General features: G+C 44.6%; 1 pseudogene; it reads left to right on the top strand.

The window, feature by feature from the left end:
* Positions 1 to 9,138: 9,138 nt before the first annotated feature.
* Positions 9,139 to 9,764, top strand: LOC147438986 (uncharacterized; annotated as a pseudogene).
* The last annotated feature ends 8,919 nt before the right edge of the window (positions 9,765 to 18,683 follow it).

The following is an 18,683-nucleotide window of genomic DNA, read 5'->3' as shown; positions in this document are numbered from 1 at the left end:
CTCTCTCTTGATGCAATCACATGCGTGTGCATCTTGAAGGCACATGGTTCTACGCAAGATGCTGATATGGGCATAAAAATTCACGTTGATATTGTTGGTAAAGGTTTGCTGAAAAAGATATCGTGCTTGGCAATGCCTTGGTTGACATGTTTGCTAAATGTCGTGCACTTCAGAGAACACCATAACTTCTCGAAAATATTCCTATCCAGAGTGTGGACTGATTGTGGGATTTACCCCAAAGGAGGCAGGCCAGAAAGCTCTACTTTGTTTTCAACATATTTGAAGTGATAGCTCTGGTCTGTTCTCAGCAGATTAGAATCGATGGCCTCTCTCATGATTGCAAGATTTTCTCCAAAAGGGCAGCGTAAGAAAGCTCTAGGCTGTTTTCAGCAGATGCGAAGCAAGGAATCTTGGAGAAAGATGTCATGCTTGGCCGTATTAATACATATATCAAATGGGGTGCCCCAAAGACTACGACTTTGTGTATGTTGCATGTGAGCCTACGGACGAACAATATAGAGAATTCAACATCAATCGACATGTTTGGAGAAGTTGCAGAATGGATGACGATGGTAGAATGTATACTGGTGGAAAGGTGGCGGAAGAATGTAAGGAAGGTCTACAAGCGGCTCCATCCAAGATTGTGCGTTGATCCACACGATCGATACCAAAGGTACACTTATATTCCTTATTTTGATTTCCTTTATGTGATCTCAAAAGTACTTAGATTAAATCATGTATACATTAAAACAATAAATTAACATCATTTTTATTCCCAAGGCAGTCACTTATCAAAAGACCCCTATATCACGTGCGTTCAAGAGGTAATTAATAATACCCCAATATACATACTATACTTACACTGTGAGCCTATTTAAAAAACCCCCACCCCTCTCTGTATGTATACATCTTTATACATTTTGGTCTTTTAATAATCCTCTCTGGTTAACTCATGTGATATCATACACATTCTAAAAAGTGACCGCCCCAAGTTTTTATTTAAAACATTGTAGATGAGGGTGACAAAGGCTGAAGAATTTTTGTGATGGCCAACTAAGGGACACGTTGACAATACGCCACGGCAAGGCAACGTGGAATGATACATGTCTTCATAGAACATTGGTAATGAGTTCTTCCTTGTAAAGCTGTATTATTTTTACAATAAGAAAGTCCTTCTAACATTTGAGGAGAATCATAAGTCCCCCTTTGACACTGAAGGGGATAAAAAGTGGCGGGGGAGGGGCACTCTCCCTACGGTATTATTATAAATGTAGAGAACGGTGCAACTCCACACCATACATATGTATGGTTTTTTCTTTTTTTATGGGCGCGAGCATCGTAAATGCACGAAATGCATTTCGTTTCGTCTTTATTATAATGTGAAAATGTTTACATTCATACATCTTTTCATGCAAAATCTCATTTGTGATGGGAGGTCATAGAGCTTTTGGCAAAATCTTCAAGGAGAGATGCTATGGAGCCATCATCACGAGCTATGCCACGCGGTAAAATCCACACCACTATCACTATTTTACTTCTTACCATATACATAGTGAAGTAATAAAGGCAAACTAGTTTTTTTAAAAAAAATTTGGGAGGGGATCTTAGTACTATTGATTATATTTTTTTGAGAGAAATCCAATTGCATGCAGTACCGATTTGAGAAAAGATATGAGGTGAGGAATCTTCCTAGATCCTTTCTCTCATCGTTGCTTTGTTGAGGTACGTAAATTTCCTTTTTTAACTCTATGTTTGCATGCGACTCTCTCTCTCTCTCTCTCTCTCTCTCTCACACACACACACACACACACACACACACACACACACACACACACACACACACACACACACACACACACACACACTAGATTAGGCTTCTTGTATAGCAGCAAGTAATCACTACCTCCATGCGAATTCAGTTGTCAATGATATACCACTTTTTGCAGAGGAGATTGTTCCTATAAGCGGCCTTTCTCCAAAGGGGATTGCGATGCAGTGCCTCTCTCTCTCTCTCTCTCTCTCTCTCTCTCTGCCTTTTTCCAGAGAAGTCACAAGGAGATTGCTCGTCAATAGGTGAAGGGAGCAACAAGATTGCATGCGGGAGGCGACAGGGTGAGTATCAAGGTTGCTTGAGCGATGGGAGAAGGAAGCAACAAGAAATTGCATGAGGAGGCTTCAAAGTCGACAAGAGGGGGTGAAGGATGAGGGAATCATTTAAAAGAATCTTTTAGCTAATAGATTATTTTTTAAGTAGAGCCGTAGGTTGTTGAGCTTCAAGCCCAATTGCATGTGGGAACATCTTTTATAGGCATGTAGATACATTTTGAACCTCCAATTCTAGCGGAGTGTGCATGTCCAAAGCAGTTATATATATTGTAAAATAAAAGGCTTTCACATAATACAATCTCATAGCATGTCCTTTTATTTTTTGGTGTCATGCTACTCTCTCTCTCTCTCTCTCTCTCTCTCTCTCTCTCTCTCCATCCATCTCATTCATGTTTCTGTGCACTTGCATGCCATGGTGATTCTCCCCCATTGGTATCGTCCCTAGACTCGCAGCCCTATCAGCTGGTATCAGAAACCACACGGACAAGCGAGGGCTCCAGACGCTGGTAGAGAAGCGTTCTAAAATGTTGCGTAGACAGGGCGTTTGGTGGGCGTTTTAAAAACGCTGCAAGAAACAAAGACGGGTACTTGATGGTAGCAATGGGTGGCAGCTCTACTGCATCTCAAAACACACACACATGGGTTGGACTGCATATTTGGTAAGAAAGTCAAGCAACCAAAAAAATCTAGCTTTGGCACAGTGGCCAAGACGATGGTGGTGATGGGATGAAACAAATATGTGAAGCCTACGAGCGTGCAGAAGATAAGAAGACAAGCACCTTGCGAGAGCTTGAGACGGCTAGGATGCTACATGAGGAGAGACTCGCGGAGGAAGATACCAAGCGTCACCAGATTTTCTTGGAGATTGCAAAGCTTATCTCTAAGAAGCCAGAGTAGTAAGTTCATGTATACCTAATCATAGTAAAATCTCTATTTTCTTTGAGCACTGCCACATTACATTGCAAAAGAAATGATATATAGACATGTTTACTTTTATGTAGGTGAGGTTTTGCAGCCGCATTCCATTGTGTCCGCACGTGAGCGTCCCTACTTGTTCTCAGGTATGTTATAACTTACTTCGTAGTTTGGATATTTGTTTGCTTGTCATTATTTTGCCTTTCCAAATCAATATGTTTGTTTCCAATCATAGGATGGAAGAGTGGGTACATCTCTTTGGGATGATGACATTATTGCGTGAAAGTACACAAGGACTAACTACTACATCACATGGTCAATGCTTTGAGGATTTGGAGGATAACAACTTCTTCATACTTATGTTTGCTTATGCATTGTTGTGTTGCAGGATGGCGGGGGACACTTGAGTCAGTGGCATGGTGTTTTGCACCAAGAGTATGGTGGTATTTTCCTCGCCAACACACATTCTTTCGCACTGTGCACAGTGTGCTTTGGTCTTCGGCTCGCTTGGCAAATCAAGATCCCTACTATTTTGCGTATCGCATGTTTCGCAGATCCTTTCATGTGCCTCTAAACATGATTAGTCCAATCTACCTACAAGCGGAGACAGATTTGTCAAAGAGCCCATTTCTCTAGAGGCCACGCTTTCTTGCGTCCTTTGGCAGCTCGCTCATGGACACTCCTCATGAAGCATGACAAATCTTTTTGGCTTGGGTGAGAGCACCATTTGCAAATATGTGGTGATCATTTGTCGCATTTTGAGCAATACTGACTTCTTTCATAGGGTCGACATTAGAGTGCCGCATGGAGACTGTCTTGAGCAGATAATGGCAGGATTTGAGGCTATCTCTAGTTTGCTGCATATTTCTGTGGCACTTGATGGGACTCACATCCGGCTACAAAGAAAGCCTGCAAGAGAGTTCTATCCAGCACAATACATAAAAAATAGGCATGATTTTTCGAGCATCCTCCTACAGGGTATTATGGACTCAAAAAAACTTTTTTGGAGTGCAGTGTGTAGGGCTGCAGGAGGGGTGCATGACTCCTCTCACTTCAAAGAATGCGGCTTGTATGGTCAGCTTAAACGGAGAGAAGCACTTGATCGGCCACTATTGCAAATTCAGGGGGAAACAATAGAGCCTTATTTGATTGCAGACTCAACCTACAAAGCGAGGACGTTCTTGGTAAAGCCATATCGAGTGAAGACAAGGCAATTTTTACGTGAAAAGCGAGAGTTTGATAGGAAACTCTGTAAGGGGAGAGTGAAGCTGGTGGAAAATGCCTTTGATCTCTTGAAGAATAGGTGGCGAATTTTACGAGATCTCAACGTCAATCTTGTTTTCACACCTTGCGTGATAGGAGCATGTTGTTTCCTACACAACTTTGTGCAGATCCAAGGCGAGGCGAAGCCTCAAGATCAAAGAGATCCGTATCCCAACTCCCAAGTGCTGCTTCACAATGATGGGAGTAATCCAGCTCACCGCGAGATGGCTTTGCGGATAAGGGCAGCCTTATTCCACCATAGTAGCTTGAGGGTTCAAAACGCATCAGGTCCAGGTGTAGAAGGTTGTGGATTCAGTGATTACTCTTATTTTTGAGATTGATTCTTTCTTTTGTTTCAACTAATGTCCGAATTATGTATTCATAAAGCTTATGTCTAATTTCATGAAGTTGTGTTTTGCAGGGATTGATGATGATTCAAAGTCCGAGGATTGAGTCACGTCCTGAGGGTTGCAATTTTTTTCATGTGTCTTGGTTTATGGGTACAGTGTTTTAATTATGATTCTTTAGCATTTTCGTTTATGGCTACAAATGAGCAGGAATGCCAAAGCTTTTGTATCGTTGTCAATGATCCTTTTTTGATGTACTTAGAACAACTTTATTGATGGCTATCAATCACTACTTTATATGGTTGTCGAACATTGAGATCATTGTTCATCATGCATTTTTTTCATGCATTTTGTACAATGTTATTATGCGCTTTTTGAACGGACGGTCACATGTGCGCACATGACGTGGCCGGATGGAGCAGGTTGTTTTTTTTTACCGAATGAAATCATGAACGTATGCATGTGCGTGAAATGGCAAAAAGTTTGCATCCATTTGCTGCACTTTTTCAGGAACGAATGGCTGAACAAACGGCCTCATGTGCGCTTTACATCTCTCTCTCTCTCTCTCTCTCTCTCTCTCTCTCTCTCTCTAACAAGAAGCAATGCAGCTTTGCCATAGCGAGGCTTGCCTCTCTTGTTTTCATGTTGCAGGTGCCTCTTTTCGGGTTCGTACTGATTTGATGTGGGGGAAGCTGGGGCAAGTGATTTTCATCCGAGAGCCCCAATGGAGAGGCCAGAACGCGCATGGCAAGGGCAGGAGATCTGCAAGCACCTCCAATCGGAAGCAAGGAGTGAAATGGGTGATGTAGTGTAGGCAGGCTAGGAGGTGAGGCAACGTAGCAAAACATGCATGAACAGGGGGATTCTAGATGGAATACTCTACAATGGCCAGCACAGAAGGTGCCAAGAACATGCGAGGAGGTGTGGGGGGGGAGATTTTTCATGGAGCCCTCTATAATGGGCATCACAGAGCCAAAGAGGTGTGGGAGAGCTTGACAATGCAGACGAGGTGTGGATTATAGAAGTTGTAATGGAGTGCAAGAGGAAGGGGGGTGAAGCGTGCAAGGCACAACGCTTGCAAAAGGGAGAAAGTAGAGAGAGAGTGAATCTTTTGAGATTCGTGTTAATAACTGGAGTGGACCGAGTAGGTAGTAGTACAATAGAGAAAGCCATTAGGTCTATGGGTTATATATAAAAGAATATGAATATCTTTATATAGAGACAAAAACACACACAAATGTATCGCTGATTTCTTTCCTCAAATATCAAAGATCCTCACTTAAATTATGAGAATCAATCCAATTCTTATCTAGAGTTGGTGTGTTCATATCTCAACTTCTTAAGGGCCAAGGCATCCTCTTGTTATCTTTTTTTTTTCTTTTTGAGAGAGAGTAGGAACTTGAAATTACAACTCACACACCCAACTCCGTGAGGTGGAGCATCCTAGCCGGATAAAGTTGACCAACCCATCATATGGATGAGGGGAATAGCCCCTTAGGGCTACATGTCACACGAGCCGTCAAGGGGGTTTGAACCCAAGACTTTAGACACAAGATGCTCTTGCTCTATAAATTGAGCTAGCACTCGTTGATATCCTCTTGTTATCTCTAGAAAGGACAAGCTCTTTTGACACGATTATGTCATCATAGGTGCATGATCTAAGTTTGTGACTAAGAGGAGTGCACTTGTATTAAGGTTGCTCGGTTTCAACTCTTAGAAGTGGGAAATTGAATGTAAAGAAAAATATTTTGTTTAGTGCTAATGTTCATCAAGCTATCGTGTAGCTATAATAAATAATAACCGGTTTCCCCTTCGTCCTTGCAAAGGTCAAAGTCGGTACAATGAGCATACATGAGGAGAATAGATCTCGTGGTAACCTCAACATCCTTGGCTTCTTTGTGGGGGGTGTTAATCTTTTCGAAAGGCCAAGCTAGCATGTAAGACAAAACCAAGGTACAACAAGAATCATGGTACATACCTCATGATAATACTGGAAAGAAAATATACTTCTATACTTCTATGCCAATATGTTGAGAGCATACTGGGTCTATTGCCAATATGTTGAGAGCATACTGGGTCTATTGCCAGTTTCATTAATTTATTTCCAACTTTGATTCGTTTCGAATCATGTATTCAAAAGCAAAAGGCACCCTCCATGTCACGGACCCCTCATCCCATGGAACCTGTGATCGCCATTCGCCATGGAGGCTCCTTGCTCCTCGCCACTCCCAATTCAATCCCCTGATTCTCTGCTCTCTTCCCTCGGCATCCCCTGGGATGAAGATGGCAATGCTACCTCTGCCTCAGCGTTCTTGATGAGAAACGGCATCTCTCTCTCTCTCTCTCTCTCTCTCTCTCTCTCTCTCTCCCCCCATTTCGTTCCTGCTCTCATGTATCTCGCTCTGCATATCAGCTCCTGCGCAGATTGCTTGGCCTTGCCCCCCTCATGCGAAAAACGCAATCGCCAGAAACTGCATCTCTACTGCCTTGGCTTCGACACACAGCATCCAGACCATCGCGGAAAATCATCCTTCATCGTGACACATGGGATCTCTCTCTCTCTCTCTCTCTCTCTCTCTCTCTCTCTCTCTCCCCCATGTGTCGCCTCTGTCTTTTTCGACCTCAAAGCCACCACAACATCTCAATAGATTTTTATCAAAAGAAACACGAAAAAGATTATAGCAACATACTACCTAACACGCTGTGGGAAATTCATTCATGGCGTGTATCATATCTCCATCCTATGTCTATGGGAGGTTCAAGAATACCCATCATTAATGTTCACACAAAATTGGACTTTACTGTTTGTTAATTCAGGCCGGGGTCTAAACTTACCATGAAGAAAATCGGTAAAATTTCACAACCATTAGAGTAGAAACCGGCAGATCCTTCAAACTTTGACCTAAAAATTGAAAGAGTTTTAATTGAAAGAGTTTTAAGTGTGCCCAATTTTTTTTTCTAGGGTTGGAAAAAAAGTTTTTTTGGTGAGCCTTGCCCGCCTAAATAGGATCGAATCCATTATGTATCCAAGACAAAAAGCAAAAAGAGACTACATAGTCATTGGATCTTGAAGTGTGTCTCACATGGACAACTAGACTCACTAGGCCATACTATAGAAAAATGGCAATGTATATTTTTAAGTGATGAAAAGTGCTCACATATTCTGCCGATCTTGGCACATCTACATTAGGGGGAGTTCGTAAGTATGTCCCTCTAATTTTTGGAGTAGGTGGAAGCGATGCGAATCTGTGGAGATGTTGGGGGAAAAGTTGAGAGAAAGAGAAGCATTTATTGATGTGGTGCAACGTGGCCAACGGACGTGTCGGGACCGTTGACATCTGGGAGGTGGTTCTAGGTTGTATTTCATGCGTGTGTCCTTGCGATTTTTTTGTCTGCGATGCTTTGGACCAACCAACGGGTGCTTACTGTAAGTTCTCTACGTTAGCTATTGCTGCTCCTACTTTGCTATGAGTGTGGTGGGTGCTCTCGACAAACCAGCGGGTGGTTACTGTAAGTTCTCTACGTTAGCTGTTGCTGCTCGTATTGTGTTGTGAGTGTGTTGGGTTCTATCCGTCTGTGTGTCATAGTGCGCCTAAAGTCTCAAGCTCGAGGCAGGGGGGAGGCAGAGCCGTCAACTGTTTCTAAGAAAAGAAAACGTGATGATATGCAGCCAGCAAAGGGTAGACCATCAAGAACAGCTAGTAAGATGATGGAGGTTAGCGTCACTATATCTATAGGGGGTGGGGATGTGGATGTAGGGTTGCTACAGCAGATGGAGCGATTCCTTCAAAATGAGACTGTAGCTGGGGTGTGTGCAGTTAAGAGGGGGGGTGTTCTTTTCCATTTGCATCTACAAATGGTGGTGCGACTCTGGGTGTCTTCACTAATTGCTGTCAACAAGAAAGTGAAAGAATACCTAGGATGGGACAAAGCATTGCTTGCGGGCGGCATGGTGTTGTGTCGCGGGCTCAAGCAACGCAAAATGCACTCTTTCGAGGGTATGATAGGGTATTGCTTGAAGGAGAGTGGTGAGCCGTATTTTAAAAAAAACCATGCATAATATAAGTGCTGATGATGTCAATAGAAGGATAGAATTGTATAGTTTATATGGTGCGGACGAGGACAAAAACAAGGTTTGTTTGACGCCGGGGAATATTTTTGATAGGGTGTTGATGTTTTGAAAGTATAGGTTGAGACATCTTGTGGGTAACGATTTCTTGTCAAATTTACATAGAATGGTTAAAAGTGGCAAGTATTATCCGTCTTCGTCATGAATAACTCCGCACCAAGGGCAAGGGATGGAGTTGGGCAAAATAAAGGCCCTTTGGAGGTGCATGGTGCATCTATCAACTGCTTCGTACCAAGATATCACTAATATCTTTGTCAACAGTGATACATATAGCATGACACACCCGCGGTCAGATTGGTTTCTATCGCGTTGGCAAGAAAGAGGAAGGTAAAACACGAGCTTCGTTGAGATAATGGTTGGCAAACACAACTGTCATTGATGCTTAGTGTGTTTGGCAGCCCGAATGTTCCTTGTGCTGATATTGCTGACGCGCATGTGCGAGATGCTAATAATGACAATATGGATCTATATGTGACAGATGCAGAAATAGGGGATGAATATATCCCGCTTGTCCATGAGATTGGTGTAACAACAGTTGCTTAGCGTAGCGATTCTGGTTGTTTGTACTCTCGTATTTGTTTGTTTTTTATTTGGAGAATGGAACTAACAGTATTGTGCTGATTCTATCAGGCATACAATGGACGACCAAAATCAAGATCAGTTTTACTGGCATCGGAGGAGACGCAAGGAGATGAGTCATTTACACAAGTGGAAGATGGACGAATTGAAAGGATTGAGGATGTGTTGGTGAACATTTTGAAGGAATTCTTGGTGACCAGACGAGGAGTCAGCCGTCGCTACGCTCTGAACTTCTTCAAGCGATTTCTAGCATCAAAATTGTGATCGACAATTATGACGTTAATATTGCTGATGTCCAAGTGACAAAGTTGGAAGAGCGCATTTTGTTGTTGCAGAAAGAAGTTGGTCTGTTGAAGACGGAGTTGAACTGCCTAAATGCAATAGCATGTAGGCTTTCGAATCTACTTGCAAGGATTGGTATTTGAAATATGGCTACACACAAACCAGTCACCTGCTGATGTACAGTGATGTCTGTCTTCATCTATGATCAATACTTAAAATATGTGTGTGCATAATCTGTTTTTCTTTGCTTGAAAATCATCACTTGATGATGTATAGTTATCTGTGTCATCATGTACGCTTTACTGTTGACGTAATGAAGCAATACTTCAGTTTTGTAGAACTCCAAAAGTCTGTGGTATGAAACTTTGTGTTCCTTGCAGTCCCTTTCTCATGCTGTTTCTGTGCATCATGTCTCATCACCTACTGATGTGCGATTACCTATTTCACCATGAACAAATGATGCTTGCAAAAATCTCTGCTGTCAAATTCTGTGTTCATTGCACTATGGTTGTCATGCTCTGTGCATCCATTGCAAACATCTCCGTTGCGTGGAGATGGGGAGAAACAAGCTGCGATCTCGACACGACTGACGCAAGTATGACGAGGTACGCCGACCAGACTTTTCTTTTCAAAGAGAAGTGCGAAGCGAATCTTTGCGATTAATTAATTAATGGCTGGTCGAAAAGACCCAATATGTTGCATATGATGTTACATTAGGGGGAGTTCGTAATATATTTAATGCAGGCAACTTTCAAAAGAATCAATGTTCTCTTTTTAGATCCTCTCTCTTCTCTACCTATTAGCAAAGGTAATATCCTTCGTGCAGCTTTTGTTGACTACACATGTAGGTAATTACTGATAATTGTGCTCGCGTGTGACCGTGATCAAGGCTCAATTATCTCTCATTCAATGCGTAGAAGGCTCAGTAGATTTAGTTACTCAAACGGATAACTGAGCCCTCGCATGACCACCACCTAGGTAGTAATTCTCGATTAAAGGTAGAAAATATGGGCTATAACATCGTATGACATCCTTTTTTTTCTTTTTGCCAAAACCCACAAAATCTGAGCAAAAAATAGATTAATGACAAAAAACTTACAAGGCTAGCCATGCTCCCATAGAGCCACAACTTCACATGACAGTAACATCCCATACAGCTCAGAAAACAAAACCATCCTATACATCAACCACCAATACATCCAAGATAGGGCCAGAACATGGAGGCCAACCGCAAACAAAGGGATACCTAGAAACATTAGAAGCACGGAGACCGCATTACTAGCCGAGAGGGCGGGGCCCTAGTCCCCATCACTAGAAGAGCCTCACAAGTTGCACCATATTGTCGCCTCTGCCACAAACAGATGATATGCCCAAAAAGTATCTTCGGCTACTCTCGATGTCGATGCCTAGAGAGGCCAAGCTAGCATGTAAGACAAAACCAAGGTACAACAAGAATCATGGTACATACCTCGTGATAATATTGGAAAGAAAATATACTTCTAATATATGTGGTCCGAATTCTGCAAGCAGCTCGAATTAGAGGGTATCTCATGAGATACCGACCAGAAAGTAAAGGAAAAAAAAACTGTGCGTGACAAAGCCGGCGTCGGGGGATATATGTTCGCTATGTGAGTCGGGCAGGTGCCGAGCCTCTAGCTGTGGGAGGTGTGAAAGAGAGAGAACAAGAACAACAGATGTAGCTGAATCTTGAAATCACCGTAATCATCAATTAATTGATTAACGCTTGAGTACAATTTAATCCTTAGCCAAGGCGGGCTGTTAACAACGCCGTCACTTGGAGCATCTGCTAACTAGGAGTTTAGGCTCCCGCTTTACAGAATTAACCGGGCCGTTAACGACACCGGACTTAAAAGAATGTTAATTCAATCTCTATATGATGACGGTTGTGGAAATGTCCTCCTGTCGCTTTATACTGTCTTTGAATTATCTGCTTCAATTGCCTTCAAGGGCGCTCTTAACCTTGTTTTCTCCTTGCCTTTTTAATCATGGTCGCTCATCTTATGCTCGATGAGAGAGAGACTTCATTTTTGCTTTGCCCTTCAATCTGTCTTTCTTGCCTTGGCTTGCTCCGATCTTGGTTGCTTGTTTTATCGACTTTGCTTGGAATCCCTTCTTCTTGCCTTTACCTGCTCAAGCCTCGAGGGATTGTCTTGCCCAAGCTCTCGTCTTCTTCTTCTTCGAACAACTCTTCTTTTTCTTCGTTGATGCTTGCTATCCTCCTTGCTCGTTGCCCTTCTCCATCTCCCTTTTCTTCTCAAGGGCAGAGAGAGAGAGAGAGAGAGAGAGAGAGAGAGAGAGAGAGAGAGAGTAAGAACTCTTCTCGGGTATATGATGGAGAGAGAGAGCTTTCTCCATGCTCCGAGCCCTCCTTGCCTTGGCTTCGTGCCTCTCCTCCTTCCTTTTGTCTTCAACAACCCGTCTTCATGCCCTACTCGTCTTGGTGCTCCTCACTTGCTCGCCTTGGTGCTCCCTTTTGTTCCTCTCCTCCAACTCTTGCCCTCGTTGGCTTTTCCTTCTCTTCTTTAACTTCCCCTACCCGCATGCAAGAGGCCCCAAGCTATTAATAGCTTGCGCCCCCCTTAACAGTAGTGCCGCCGCTACTGACGTGGCATGGGAACCGCTGTGATGACGTGGCAGAGCCGGGGTTCGACCAACTTGAAATTCGCCGAGACAGGCTCCGAAAGTGGTCGCCCTGGGCTGCCGAGGAATTTTCGCTTCACATGCGTGCTCGTCTGAGCCTTCTGCTGGCGGGCGCGAGCTCCCCTTTGCCCCACTGCGCTGCTGCCCGTTTTTCTCCACGCCATGGCTTTCTTTCTTTTGCTTTGGTTCACACCCCTATTAAGTTAGGGTGGCCATTTAGTGAGCCTTTGGACGTGCGGCCACCAACCATACCCACTTGGGCGGCCCTAGGGTGGCATGCATAGCTTTTGGGCTCCTGGGTTGGCTTGGGCGGCTTTACTTAGTGGCCTAGCTTGGGCGGTCGGCCTTCGAGCTCCACATTAGGCATACATATTGGCCAAGGTATCACCAAGCTTATCCATTGGGCGGCCACTTGGGTTTAATTTGGGTGGCCCTTGGCCCTTGTTGGGTACCACATTTAGCATACATGCCGATCGAGGTATTGCCAAGCACAACAACTTTCTCCAGTAGCCCTCGATTAACAATATCATCGTGAATTTTGATGCCCTTAAAATGTTCTTGAATAGTGCCACAAGCGTGCTAGCTAGATGCAAGTATAAGTGATTGCATTTGAACAATGACCCTCGATTTGTATCTGCTTAAGCCATAGCCGTGTTGGGCATTTCCTGCTATCAGCAACCTCCAATAAATAATATTCTTGTCAGGCACAACATATCAACCAAAGTTTTGCTGCATGACATTCCAAAACTCGGTCAAAGTAAAAAAAATCCCAGATGGCACACCGACTGAGCGGATCAAACTGGTATGGAGCCGGCCCCCGGTGAATCTTTAAAGGTTAATATCTTGGCAACCGGAACTCCGATCACTGATCTGAAAATACTGACGTGCCCCACAAAGTGAGCACTTCATGCCCGTGCATTCATTTCAATTCTGTGAACTCAGCTGCAGTTGCCCAATCCGGTACAAATCTGTAATCGACTTAAACTTCAAAGTGCCATAACTTCTTCACCGTGACTCCAATCGACGAGCCGTAAAGACAGGCCGGTAGAGCACTTCAAGCAGTACAGTTCTAGATCATAATCTCTCATCTGTGGTCACTTCAAGAATACTCATTTTTGGCATCATTGAGGCATCTATTGGTCCTTATAAGCCGCATCTGGCATACATTAATCATTAAGCTTGGCCTGTTATCAAGCGCTGATCACTGCTCACTTAATGTGTAGGCTTCAAAGAAGCTTAGCTTGCATTTCTTTGCTCTTTTTCTCTACATGGCAGCGGAGCTGCACGACACTGGTGGGGACAGAGCCGCGTGTCAGCACCTGCTTGAAATATGGAGATTTTTTTTGTAGGTACGTAGCCGCTGAAGTTTGTCCATTTTGTGGACTCGGGCGAGAGGCGGACGTGGCAGTCGAGCCGGAGCACGCCTATGGAGTTGTGCTCTCTGTTGACCTGCACCGAGGTGCCCTGCACAGCGTGTGTTGTCTCTCTCTCTCTCTCTCTCTCTCTCTCTCTCTCTCTCTCTCTCTCAACTTGCAACGCAGAGGCAATTCCGCAGGCGACTGACCAGGGCACGCAGCTTATGGAGCGGCATCTCTCGCTGTGAAGGGACAGGGAGGTAGGGAGGTCGGGCATAGGCACGATGCGAGGAAAGGTGGGATGATATGAGGTGAGACAGAGAGCCAAGTCTCCTGCTCTCTCATGGGGTGATATTTTTTACGCTGAGAAATGAGCTGCATGGTCGTCAGAGTGCTTTTTTTGGTCATGGTTCGCTTTCCACTGGCTCGCTTTCGGCACTGCGCGAGTGTGGGAGGCCATCAACAATGTGGAGCACGCTTCATTCTCTCTTCATTCATTGAGTGAAAAGCTCATTCGAGACGCAGGTGGACTTGCTGGAGAAGGCTCGTGAGCGGTGCGTCATGGACACACAACTTTCGGCGCTGCGTGTTGTGAGAGAGAGAGAGAGAGAGAGAGAGAGAGAGAGAGAGAGAGAGAGAGAGAGAGAGGGAGGCTGCCATGGGACTTGGCACCTGGACGCAGATATGGACTCGGAAACTGGGGCGAAAGTCGCAATCTTAATTTTGAAAGAGTGGCAGAATGAATCTCCAGCTTTAATTAATTAATGTTTGCATCGTAGACCCGGTAAGTATCCTCATTGCCCAATGTGATCCCATTATTTAACAATCTACTTAACTCGCTGTGGGAAATATATTCATGGCATGTATCATATCTCCATCCTATGTCTATGGGAGGTTCAAGAATACCCATCATTAATGTTCACACAAAATCGGACTTTAGTGTTAATTCGGGCCGAGGTCTAAGCTTACCATGAAGAAAACCGGCAAAATTTTACAACCATTAATGTAGAAACCGGCAAATCCTTCAAACTGTGACCTAAAAATTGACGTTTTAAGTGTGCCCATTTTTTCTAGGGTTGGAAAAAAGGTTTTTGGTGAGCCTTGCCCATGTGCCATCATGCGAGAAGGGGCCAAATAGGATCCAATCCGTTGTATCCAAGACAAAAAGCAAAAAGAGACTACATAGTCGTTCGATCTTAAAGTCGTGTCTCACATGGACAACTAGACTCTAGCATACATGTCTCCATGTGTGCTAGAATCTAATGTAATTTTAAAGATAACACATAATAATAAGGCCAAGTATGTTGTCCCAATCTTGGCAGCACGACAGATTAATTGGAATCTATGGAGATGCTCCCAAAAGTTTAAGGCAAAAAGCCGGCACGTGGAGAGAGAGAGAGACATGCCAGGCATTGCAAGCTATGAGCTGGAACGTGGAGAGCAAAAAGAGAGAGAGAGAGAGAGAGAGAGAGAGAGAGAGAGAGAGAGAGAGAGAGAGAGAGATCTGATGGCGAGGCTCGTGAGCAGCATAGACACACATAGTCGTGCACACAAGAGGAGAGAGAGATCGGCTGCATATGGATCAGGACCAGTAGCGCGGAGAGTCAAGGACTCGTATTGTAGCTGTGTAGGTACTGCGAGGAGCCAGTAGGGAGGAGGCTCTTCGTCGTGAGCAAGGAGGCCGGTGGAGTTACCTTGTCATGCACAAAAAGCGGCGAGAGGCAAGGAGAAGCGAGTGCAATGGCCGACTAGGAGGAAGAGAGCTCGGGGGGAGCAGGCGGAGGGTTGAGGACTCCATGCCGGCGCGTTTTGTGGGGTAGGGTGGCAGTATGTGGACAGTGTGTGTGTGTCCCCTTCAAGTAGATGCAGTACCCACATGTAGCGCAGACCAGCGGAGGGGTTGTGGCGGTACCACAGAGAGGGGCGCCTGCAGGAGGGCGAGACGGGCCGCACGGAACCGGGGACGCAACAGCTCCCTTCCAGGCCACCTCGCGCGTGCGTCGCATCCAAGTCAGGCGTTTGATTTGAAAGTTAAGCTGCGAACGAATCTCTGGAAAAAATTAATTAATGAAACGAGGCTACACCCAGTATGTAGTGGTGCATCCATCATTCTTTTCCAGAGATTCGAACGTTCAAACGTTTTTTCCATTTCTTTCTTAAGGAATGAAGAAAGATGCTTTCTTGAATGGACGTGGAAAAGGGAAGGCAGGGGGACGGCAAAAGATTTTTTTTCCTTTCGTCTTTCTAGGTGTTTGGTGCGCGTAACAGAGGGAGACGAGGACTCGAGGACCACCAGATGCAGGCTATGAATAGTGCGAATCGCTCTCTCTCTCTCTCTCTCTCTCTCTCTCTTTCTCTTTGTGTCTCTGTGTGTTTTGGAGGCAGGGCAGTAACTGTCCCTTTCTCACTCTCTGCCCCTCTCTTTCACGACCTGGGCCTTGCATGGCATCGTGAGGGAGCGCATTTCGTGGGTGGAGAGAGAGTTTTTCTCTGTGGGAACACCATGGCAGAGAGAGAGAGAGAGAGAGAGAGAGAGAGAGAGAGAGAGAGAGAGAGAGAGAGAGAGAGAGAGAGAGAGAGAGAGAGAGAGAGAGAGAGAGAGAGAGAGAGAGAGAGATTTTCTGCACCATGAGGATCCATAGAGATAGGAGATCTTCGTGCCTCAAATGTGGGTCATCATGTGTGCGCAGACAGAGCGATTTTTTTTGCAACAAGGGAGGCCGCACTGTGTGGCCTTTTCCTGCATGCTGTGACACTGCAGTCTCTCGCTATCACATTACTGAGAGCAACATAAAGGAATGGGAAGAGTTTGCTATTTTGAACAAGATGGTAAGCTATGTGGTGTTCATCAGTACGTGTTCAGAGCATCCGGTGGGTAGTACTGAATAGATTGGGACTGGGAGGGATCGTAGAGGCGGACGACATGAAAGGGGGGGAAGGGATGAAGGAGGTTGGGCGGTGTGCAGGAATACGCTGGCAGGAATGCGCGCTATCGAGTTTTCCTTCAGCTTGGAAGATTCCAAATGGAATCGAATCAACAAAATTAATCAGTTTTGGCGAGAAAGACCCAGTATGTCTAGTAAGGCCATACTATAGAAAAATGGCAATGTATATTTTTAAGTGATGAAAAGTGCTCACATATTCTGCCGACCTTGGCACAGTTGCATTAGGGGGAGTTTGTAATACATTTAATGCAGGCAACTTTCAAAAGAATCAATGTTCTCTTTTTAGATCCTCTCTCTTCTCTACTTACTAGCAAAGGTAATATCCTCCGTGCAGCTTTTGTTGACTACCACATGTAGGTAATCACTGATAATTGTGCTCGCGTGTGACCGTGACCAAGGCTCAATTATCGCTCATTCAATGCATAGGAGGCTCAGTAGATTTAGTTACCCAAATGGATAATTGAGCCCTCGCGTGACCACCACCTATGTACTAATTCTCGATTGAAGGTAGAAAATATGGGCTATAACATCGAATGACATCCTTTTTTTTTTTGGACAAACCCACAAAATATGAGAGGAAAATAGATTAATGACAAAAAACTTACAAGGCTAGCCATGCTCCCATCGAGCCACATCTTCACGTGACAGTAACATCCCATACCAACTCAAAAAACAAAACCATCCTATACATCAACCACTAATACATGCAAGATTGGGCCAGAACATGGAGGCCAACCCCATACAAAGAATCACCTAGAAACATTAGAAGCACGGAACACCGCATTACTAGCCGAGAGGGTGGGGCCCTAGTCCCCATCACTAGAAGAGCCTCACGGGTTCCACCATATTTTCGCCTCTACCACAAACAGATGATATGCCCAAAGACTCGTATCTTTGAATACTGTCGATGTCAATCCCTAGAGAAATGAAGCAGGACCTCAAAAAGGAGTAGAAGTAAGAGTTGAACCATAGATAATCAGCCCAACAACACCACCAAACTCTGACCCAACAAAGGGGGTGATGCTAAGGCTCCCACAATGGAGCTCAGCACTATCACCACCAATCTGCACCTCCTTCAACAACCCCCCAACACACTAGCCTGTAAACAGTCCACTCCATTGGCACCAACTGAATGAGACCTAAACCAACATAAGTCCCGAATCTTGACCGCAAACAGGCTGGGCCCGCAGGAGTCTCTCCATGCATGGAGAGGGGGCCACCGCCAAGCCTCTGATCCAAAAAAAAAAAGAGAATTGCGAATGAGGTGGAGCCACCGAACTAAAGCAAAAAGCAATTTGGTCTCCCTCCCCAGGAGAATCCCCTGCCCTCACGATCATTGTCTGACTCTATTCGGCAGTCGAGAAAGGTGCGCAACACATCGTCTTTCCTATGCCTGTCAAAAGCCCAACCCTTGGACGCAGTCGCCTCGCGCGCATAGGCCAAGGCTGTCGAGACAGAGCTAGGGTTTCCTCGCTTCACATACATCTTATAACGTAGATTGTCTACTTTGTTTTGCCTTGGCAAAAAAAATGGTACTCGATACGACTATAAGGTGCTGATCACGTGAGGCTTAGGTATCCGTTATTTGAAATGATAACTATGCCTTGTGCATGGTCACACACAGTTACTAAGGATGCTTAGTTCTACTATGCATGCCATTTCCCAACTATGCCAAAATCGGCATAGTTGCAAAACACAACCCAAAGAAAATCATAAAAAATGAGGAATGATTGTAGCTTACGCATTGACAGCTTTGCAGGTGGCTTTAGAATGTTGGCTTTATCCGGCTAGCAGGTTGTAATGTCACTCACTCTCTCTCTTTCTCCTTCCCCCGCATGTCTACAAACTGGCTATTGACAGTCAGTAGTGCCCACAAAATCTACCACTGCAAGTGTTGCGGATTACTTTTGCTTGTGCGACAACAATGGACTTCAGATCAAAGCCTTTATTAACGATAAACCCTTAGTAGGCATAATTATCCGCAACAGATAACTATGCCTCGTGTGACCATGCCCTAACATACATCATAAAGAGATAAAGGTGTTCAGCAAGGAAATTGCCACATGGGAGGCAAGAAAATTTGATTGGTATGAGGAAAATT

Source organism: Adiantum capillus-veneris, chromosome 16 (assembly GCF_014529385.1).
Source record: "Adiantum capillus-veneris isolate H3 chromosome 16, ASM1452938v2, whole genome shotgun sequence".
Lineage (NCBI taxonomy): Eukaryota > Viridiplantae > Streptophyta > Polypodiopsida > Polypodiales > Pteridaceae > Adiantum > Adiantum capillus-veneris.
Note: the sequence above shows the minus strand (reverse complement) of the source record. Positions and strands in the feature narration are given on the sequence as shown.